Source organism: Sceloporus undulatus, chromosome 4 (assembly GCF_019175285.1).
Source record: "Sceloporus undulatus isolate JIND9_A2432 ecotype Alabama chromosome 4, SceUnd_v1.1, whole genome shotgun sequence".
NCBI classification, from domain to species: Eukaryota; Metazoa; Chordata; class Lepidosauria; order Squamata; family Phrynosomatidae; genus Sceloporus; species Sceloporus undulatus.
The window spans coordinates 215,020,839-215,030,197 of NC_056525.1; the positions used below are offsets into that span (position 1 = coordinate 215,020,839).

Sequence of the window (9,359 nt, forward strand, 5' to 3'; positions counted from 1 at the left end):
GTCTTTGTAAGTAAGTCTGATGTAACCCACAAGACATATGCTGTGACTCACAAGATTCTTCACAACCTACCTGCTTTTTGCAGTCTCAGACTAATATTAAACACAGAAAATTGGTTGGTCTTTTTTGCGATCACTATATATAACTGATAGATTATGTTTGCCTTGCTGGGTCAACAGTTGGAAGATTCTCTGTACAAAGAACACCAGGTACAGATTCTGCTCTACTTTCCAGGAAGTTCCATGATTCACCCTTCCTGGGGGATGTAATTCTTCACTAATATTTTTCTTGAAGAAAGCAAGAAGTACTTTTAGCAATTTTCTTTCCACTTCAAGACAGTCTTTGAAAACCATGCAGTTTTTGAAGTTTTGAAGACTATTCACTATTTGTGACTTACTATTTGCAAAATTTGCATGAAAAACAGCATTTTGTGCATAGGAAATAACATTTTGTGCACAGAAAATAATGTTTCATCATATCAATATAATTTGCTGCACATAAATTTGCATGTGATTGTTTTGGACAGACAAAAACATTTTCTCTGTAGGAAACATTTTTTAATGTGAAGAAAACAACATTTCTGTGAAGAAACATTATTTTCTGTACACAAAATACAGTTTGTTATGCAGAAAATGCTGTTTTCTGTGTAAAATTCTGTGCACATGCAAATTTTGCACAGAACAAGTCCCAAAATGCAATGATTATCATCACAAAAGGATTGTTCTTGTAAGGCAGGGGTAGGCAACCTGCGGCCCGGCAAGGCCTTGGGACCGGCCTCAGCCCGGTCCTGCCGCCGATTGCCGCTGGAGCCTTTGGCCTATCAGGAGGAGGCGGGCAAGGGGGGCAAGCAGTGGGCAAGGGGGGCAATTGTCTATAGAAGCCTCTGAAACATGCATTTATATTAACATTTTTTAAAAAATCAGCAAATTTTTTGCATGTCCTCCATTTTTATAAAAAGTGTCATCCATTTGAAAATTTTGTCCTCCATTTGTCCCAGTTTATTTATTTAATTAATTAAAAAAAACATTTAATTACTTATTTTTTGGCTTCAGCCCCCCAGTTGTCTGAGGGACAGCAACCCGGCCCCCAGCTCAAAAAGTTTGCCTACCCCTGTTGTAAGGGTTTCTCACCACTTTTAAAAATGTGTGAATTTTTTTAAAGGTCTTTTTTTGGGGGGGGTGTATTTTTGAATATTCCTTCTATCCCTACCTTGTTATAAGTTTATACATCCTTTAACTGTAAACAGGTATGCCTTTGTCATCCTGTAAGCCAAAACAAATTATTTTTTCTACTCTTTCAGTAGTCAGGGGAATATTCTAGTCCATTCTCTACATGCCCACCCATTATGATTCTAGAATGTCATGGATTACCAAATATATATTTGGAAAATGAGCAGGACAAGCGGTGTGTTCCCATTTTGCTCATAATAGCATTGTTGTACCAGATCCTATGAACAGGTACATCAGTGGCAATTAGACAAGAGATGAGGTGCTAAAGTAAAAACAAAACTCCAGGAAACAACATCCAAGCAAAATAACGAGAGTGCATATAGAAGCTGGAATGGGTTTGTTTTGTATTACCCTTGAGTGCTGGACCTGAGCCAATGGATTCAAAAGTGATTTCACCTAAAGATGAGGAAGGGGTGCTGAATAATGAAACAGGCTACCCTGGGATATAGTGAACTCTTCATCACTAGAGGCTTTTAAATAGCAGTTGGTTGGCCATCTGTCATGGATATTTTAGCAATGGATGTCCTGGGTTGTTCAGATTACTTTTAGTGTCACTTCCAGCTATATAATTCTATCATTCCATAAAGCTATGAACAAGAAGGAAAATACAGTAAGTTTATATAGTGTTCATTTTCATTCAGAAGAGAGCTGAATCTGTTCCTTCCACTATTGTTGGAACACATTCAGATGCATGCTTTCAGTAACATTCACAACTGAGTGCATTTGTCCAGTACCATAGAAATCTGAGGACCACTTCTATTTGGCTGTATCCCTCCTAGCTCCACTGGTGCATGGATAAGTACATTACATGATATTTCTAAAGTCATGCAGTAGTTACACTTTAGCATTCCCAACCTTTTGCAACAAAGACGCTTACCATAAATGTCAAATGTCAAGCTGGGTGTAGAAAAGGAAAAGGGACTAAGGATTGTACTGTAAATATTCATTGGTTAATGGAGTGCAGTAAAAAGAAATCAGAAGAAAATAAATTATTTGTTTTATAGATTATAGTAAAGCCTTTGACTATGTAGACCATGAGATACTATAGACCACCCTAAAAGAAATTTCATTGTCCTGATGAGTAACCAATACTAAAAAAAGAGTCCATTGTCAGGATAGCTTATGGAGAAACAGAATTATTTCCAACTGGCAAAGAGGCCAGAAAAGTCTGCATTTTATTATTCTGTTAATTTATATGCAGAACATGTACAGAAGGCAGGACTAGACTCAGAGGAAGGAGGCATGAAAAGGGGAAGGGACATCAACAATTTCAGATGTATACATGATACCATATTACTGGCAAAAATTAGCAAAGAGCTAGAATAACTATTGATGATATTCAGGAATGAAAGTGCAAAAGCAACATTGCAGCTGAATTCCAGGAAACAACATCCAAGCAAAATATTGGAACAACAACAACAAAATGACCACAGTAAATTGACATGATTTTAAAGTTAACAATGAAAACATTTAAATAGTTAAAGGTCTTCTATATCTTGGCTCAGTCATATATCAAAACAGAGAACTCAGAAGAAAGCAAGTAATTGGAAGAGCAGCTGTGACGAAACCAGACAAGGTCTTCAAGTGTTAAAATATATATTATTAAATTAAAAAGTCAGGATCATCCATGTTGCAGTATTTTCTATTCTCATTTGTTGGTGTGTGCCTTCCAGTAATTTTTGACTTATGGAGACCCTATAAGGTGAACCTGTCATGAGGTTTTCTTGTCCAGATTTGTTCAGAGGAGGTGTACCATCACTTTCCTCTGCGGCTGAGAGTATATTACTTGCCCAAGGCCACTGTGGGTTTGAATGGCCAAGCAGGGATTCAAACCCTGGTCTTCTGGCATCCTAGTCCAACATGCAAACCACTACACCACACTGGCTCCCCCTATTTTTTTGTATATTTGTTACTAACAGAGTGTCTTGGAAATTCCTCAATCATAAAGTTGCCATAATTTGCAGCTGAGTTGAAAGCAATTAACAACAACAGATTTCCTAAACAAATATTGATTTTGTTGTTTGGGTGAGTGGAATGTTTATTACCCTTAAGACTCAAGGTGGTCCTAAGAATCCTTAATTAGTAATATGGCACCCAATTACAAGGGAAGTCACAAGATCTCAGTATAGTCAGACTTCCTTAGCCATGACTTCATTATCCATGGATTCAACCAACCATGGCTTTAAAATATTTAAAAATACATACAAATTCCAAAAAGCAGACCTTGATTTTGCCATTTTGTATAAGAGACATGATTTTATTATACAACTGTATTTAATGGGGCTTGAGCATCCACGGATTTTGATATCCACAGAGAGTCCTGAAACCAAACCTCAGTGGATACCAAGGGCCACTGTAATATGTGACTGAGCCCTAAGTAGGTGTGGGTGACAAGTTGTAGATGATGAATCTGGAAATAATAATATGTTTAAATGTATAATGAGCTAGAAAATTACAACACAGGTAAAGGGGAGTCTAGACAAATTGTCACCAAAGTTATCCACAATCTTTATGTGTGATCAGATGAACACAGTAGTATCAGAGAACTGAGATTTTCTCACCAAGTTATATGACACAAACATTCTTAGCTTTCTAGTTTACCTCCAACGATGCTATTTAAACACATGCAGCACAGATGTTCTGGCTTGTGTAATGTCTGTGCGACTTTGTCATTACCATAACCTTTTCCAGTGCTTGTGTGTTTTTTGACATCAAATTGCCAGCAAAGCTATCGCTGAGGCATAGAGAATGGCATCAAATGATACATTTTCATTTCCTCTTGATAAGTACTTTCACATGTGCTAGCTAAAAGCATTTCACTGTCCATGGTGTTTATTTCTCTGTTGCTTTGGAAGTGGCTGCAGTGTTTTTACTAGCTTTCATGGGAAAATCTTTTACCATTTAATTAATAGGCCCACAGCAGCCTGGAGGAGTCACAATCCATCTCTGTCAAGGCCTTGTGCCAAGTACATCCTGATATGCTCTTTTCCAACCTGGACTAAACTGCTCATGAAAGTATGTCTTTTTTATTGTTAACAGAAACATAACATAGAGCAGAAATACATGGGTGCCACCAAAGATCCAACAATCACTCCTAACATACATTCACATATGCCCTACTCTGCTTCTGTTAGCAAACTATATGATTTCTACAGGAGCAACTGGTATTGTTTGGGTTTTCATGAACATCATCAGTGCATTTCTTTACAGAGGGCATGACTTAAAATTATCAATACATTAATGGCCCCAGGTCATGTCTGATCTTGGAAGCTAAGCAGGGTCATCCCTGATTAATACTTTGATGGGAGGCCAATAACAAATACCAGGTGCTGTGAGCTGTATTTTCAGAGGAAAGAATTGGCAAACCACCTCTGAATATACTTTCTCTAAGAAAACTCTATGAAATAAAGAGGTCACCATAAATTGATAAGTGACTTGAAGGTGTATCTACCCATACATACCTTCTTGGAACAAGGGGAAGGAATTCTGGAAGACAGGTACAGCCTCCATTGCAGGATGAGAAACTTGTGGCCCTCTAGATGTTGGTGGACTACTGTACTTTCCAGCAACCCTGTCCAGTAGGCCTCAATAGTGAGGGATCTCTGGGTTCTTATGGGGAAAGTGGGTATAAACTAGGGGAGGAGGAACAGCAATATAATTAAGATTCCCATAGGAGGAATCACAATCCCTCTTTGTCAATTCCTGATATACATTTGGAACTACTGTTATTACTTCAGTTTTGTGAATATTTATCTGTGTCTCTTAATTTTTGCGAGCAGCCCTGAGTCTGGGAAAACACATGATATAAGTATACAAAATAATAATAAATTATAAATTATAATAAAGCATAATGCTATTTTTTATGCTTTTAAAATCCCCCATTGATTATTTACTAGAATTATATAGAATCAAGCAGAAAAACAAGGGAATTTATAGCAGTAGATTTGATAGTTAAGCAGATAATTTCAGGTATGGCAAAATGTTTTGCTGAGGTTTTTTCCCCTGTGGAAGAAAAGACATAGACACTGCAGTTGCAGTTGTTCACATGGTTGTGCCCAGCTCCACTGGCAATAGCATTTCCAAAAAGCAAATATGGACGACAGATTCATGCACATAGAATTACAGACTCATAGAGCTGGAAGAAACCAAACTTAAAACTTTGATGTCACAAAATCAGGCAAAACATCAGTTTTTGGCAACTTTGGGCAATTGCTAGGGACCAAGCAATAGCAACAGCAGCTTCATTTATATACCGCTTTATACTGCACCAAGCAGTCTCTAATTAGTTTACAACTGTTGTTAGTTAGATTAACTATGGTGGGATATAGACTTCCCCTTTGGGGCGGCCTGCACCCACCCCTTTCCCCAACGGATTGGGGCCTCAGCTGCCACAGCGGCAGCCCAGGAGGCCCTGATCCACCGCTTTTCCTGGCCTCGGGGAAGTGGCAAAATGCCGCTTCCTCACGGCCTGGAAAGGGGTGTCCTTGGGGCTTCATGCCCCAAGGACACCCCAACAGTGGTGGGGAAAGGGAGAAAGGGGCTGCTCAGCCCCTTTCTCTCTGTATCACTGGCACAGCCATTTAAAGGCTGTGCCAGCGATATGCACAGCAGAAGGAGCTCCCAAATGGAGCTCCTTCTGGTGCTGCTGAAAGGGCGCCACAAGCGCCCTGCAGCGGCACCAGGACATCACATCCGCACCACGTCACATCAGTGCAGCCGTGATGTCATAATGGCAGCACCCATGCAGACAGGGTGCTGCCATTACAACGAGTGGTTACATGCTAGGGTTGTGGGGCGTCTGGAAAGGACGCCCTGAGGCAACCCTAGCATGTATCCTGGCCAGCGGTTTGTGCCAGTCTGGATACCGCCTATGTCAGAAAAAAATATAAGGGGGAGCCAGCACAAAGTGGAGGAAGAGGAGAGAAGAACAGGCCACCCCACCACCCCAGGAAGAGATGTGTACTACCTCCTGCTGCTGTGTGGACTTGCTGCTTGCTACCTGCATGCTCCATCTCACCTGGTGGACTGCTGGCCTCCTGTTCCCCTTGTGAAGGAGATAAAGGCTGGGTGTCTGCTGTGGTGGGCCTGCCACCGGCTGGGGCGATGGCAAAGAGGGGTCACCCCTTTGGGGGAGCAAGGGAGCATTTGGCTGGTAGGGGAGGGAATACAGTCGGTCCTTCTTATACGCGGATTTGCCATCCGCGGATTTGAGCATCCGCGGATGGCAAATCTGGAAATTGTCCCCAATGGCAGCGCGTGTGCACGCGCGCCACCATTGGGGACAACTTCCTTTTCCCTCCCCTCCCTCGCTTCCTCCTCCCTTCTCTCCCTGCCTCCCTCCCTTTCCTTCCCCTTACTTACCTTTAAAGTCTCGGCGCGCCTGCTTGGCCTCCGCCGCCACCGCTGCGGGGCAAGCCGGGTGGCAGCGGTGGCGGCGGAGGCCAAGTCTTGGCTTCCTCACCACTGCCGTGAAAGGGCACGATGGCAGTGCTGGAGGCCTCTTGGCCCCCAACAGCACCACCACTGGGCCTTTCCCGCGATGGCAGTGAGGAGGCAGAACCACCATGCCGGAGGCCTTCAAGGCCTCTAGCGCCGGTATCCGGCCTCCTCCATGCCTTCGCCGCCGCGGAAGGGCCGGATACCGGTGCTGGAGGCCAAGAGGGCCCCAGCACTGACACCTGCCCCTTCCGCCGTGGCAGCGGCGGTGAGGAGGCACGGTAATGGGGCCGGAGGCCTTGAAGGCCTCTGGCGTTACTGCCCTCCATGCCTCCTCTTCAAAAAAAAGGTACCGAGGTGGCAAAGCCAAGACTTGGCCTCTGCCACCCCGCTGCCACCCGGCTTGCCCCGCAGTGGTGGTGGTGGGGGCCAAGCAGGCACATCGAGACTTTAAAGGTAAGTAAGGAGAAGGAAAGGGAGGGAGGCAGGGAGGGAAGGGAGGAGGAAGCGAGGGAGGGGAGGCGGGGGCAGGAACTTTTGCCCCAATGGCGGCCCGTGTGCACGCGCGCCGCCATTGGGACAAATGGGACTTGAGCATACGCGGATTTTGGTATACGCGGGGGGGGGGGGTCCAGAATGGATCCCCCGCATATACCAAGGGCCCACTGTATTTTAATATATTTTAATGCAATTAATTTAACTAAATTTTGATGTTGGTATTTTAGTTTAGATAAGGGGATGTATTTTTTAGTTGTGTATATGTTGTGTAATTGTTTATGTAATTGTTTTTGCATTTTTGTAAACCGCCTTGATCCTTTGGAAAGGTGATATAGAAATTATTATTATTATTATTATTATTATTATTATTATTATTATTATTAACTGTAAACTAATTGCCTCCAACAAGCTTGGTACTCAATTTAGTGACCACAGAAGGTTGCCAGGCTGATCAAACCTAAGCCCTTGGCTGGGATTGAACTCACAACTCTGTGATTTTTGATGAGTGGCTGCAGTACCAGCATTTAACCACTGCACCACCAGGGTGTGGTACTTTGGTGTGGTAGTGCTGATACTTAGCCTAGATGATTCTTTTGTTCCCCCTGGCCCTTTGAAGTTAGCTGCCATTTTTATTTCCCATAGAGTCCTCAGGTGAACACTTAAATGACAGCTATGGCAATATTGGGCAAGTCATATGGTCTCAGAATCAGGAGAAGGCAATAGCAAACCTCCTCTGAACAAATCTTGCCAAGAAACTCCCATGATAGGTTCACCTTACGGTTGCCACATATCAGAAATGACTTGAAGGCATACCACAACAACAAATGGCTAGCCACCTGGTGGTGCTTGAAATATTGTTGGGCTGCCTAGGTGAGCTTACAGTGGCCCACTGAAGAAAAAAAGACCCATTATAGGTCACAATGCACAGGTCAACTCAGATTTGGAAACAACCCACTAGGAAATACCTAGACATAGTAAAATACATAATAGTCTTGTAAAAGACAGAACTGGATTTTGATACAGATAATTCAGATCCTGGGATGTTGGAACAGTGATCACACTAAAAAAAGTGTACTTGACAGTTTATTTATTTATTTAAAAAGAAAACTTCAAATTGAGGTGCTCTGTTAGTCTGTTGTGGCAAAAACAACCAAGAGTTGTGTGGCATTTAAAAAGTAATACATTGTATTCCGGATAAGCTTTCATGGACTTCAGCCTACAGCTGCATCTGATGAAGTGGGCTGCAGTCCATGAAAGCTTATACCAGATAAAACGTGTTAGACTTCAAGATGGCACAAGATTATTTGGGTTTTTTTGTTTTGTTTTGCTTTGTTCTTAACATTTTTTGGGGCTGTTAGCATATGTAATAATAATATGATTTATTTATTTTTTTATATACCACCCAATCACTGGGAATCCGGGCAATTTACAACAGAGGGGATAATAGATGGTTCCCTGCCCTCAGGCTTACAATCTAAAAAGACATGACACAAAAGGAGAAGGGAATGGTGAGGAGGGGAGGGGATCAGGTCCAGCAGTTCTTCTCTCACTCTGAGGCCTGGACCAAGGCAGATGGACCGGAGGGAGGGCTCTTCTCCTTCAGCCTCACAGGCCGAAAGAGGACAGTTATGGAGGGAGGAGCTTCTATCTTCAGAATAGCCCTTGATGGAGCTGGGCCAGCCTATTCTCTCCCTCCCAGGCCAAAGGATGACAGTTATGTAGAGAGGAGCCTCTGTCTTGAGAATAGCCCTTGATGGAGCTGGGCCAGCCTATTCTCTCTCTCCCAGGCCAAAGGATGACAGTTATGGAGGGAGGAGCCTCTATCTTCAGGCTAGCCCTGGTGGAGCTGGACCAGCCTATTCACTCCCTCCCAGGCCGAAGGATGACAGTTATGGAGGGAGGAGCCTCTATCTTCAGGCTAGCCCTGGTGGAGCTGGGCTAAACTATTCACTCCCTCACAGGCTGAAGGATGACAGTTATGGAGGGAGGAACCTCTATCTTCAGGCTAGCCCTGGTGGAGCTGGGCCAGCCTATTCTCTCCCTCGCAGGCCGATGGATGACAGTTATGGAGGGAGGAGCCTCTATCTTCAGGCTAGCCCTGATGGAGCTGGGCCAGCCTATTATCTCCCTCGCAGGCTGATGGATGACAGTTATGGAGGGAGGAGCCTCTATCTTCAGGCTAGCCCTGGTGGAGCTGG

General features: G+C 43.4%; 1 pseudogene; it reads left to right on the top strand.

Moving 5' to 3' along the window:
* The first annotated feature begins 6,947 nt into the window (after positions 1-6,947).
* LOC121929143 overlaps positions 6,948-9,359 on the top strand; it is a 25,621-nt pseudogene continuing 23,209 nt past the window's right edge.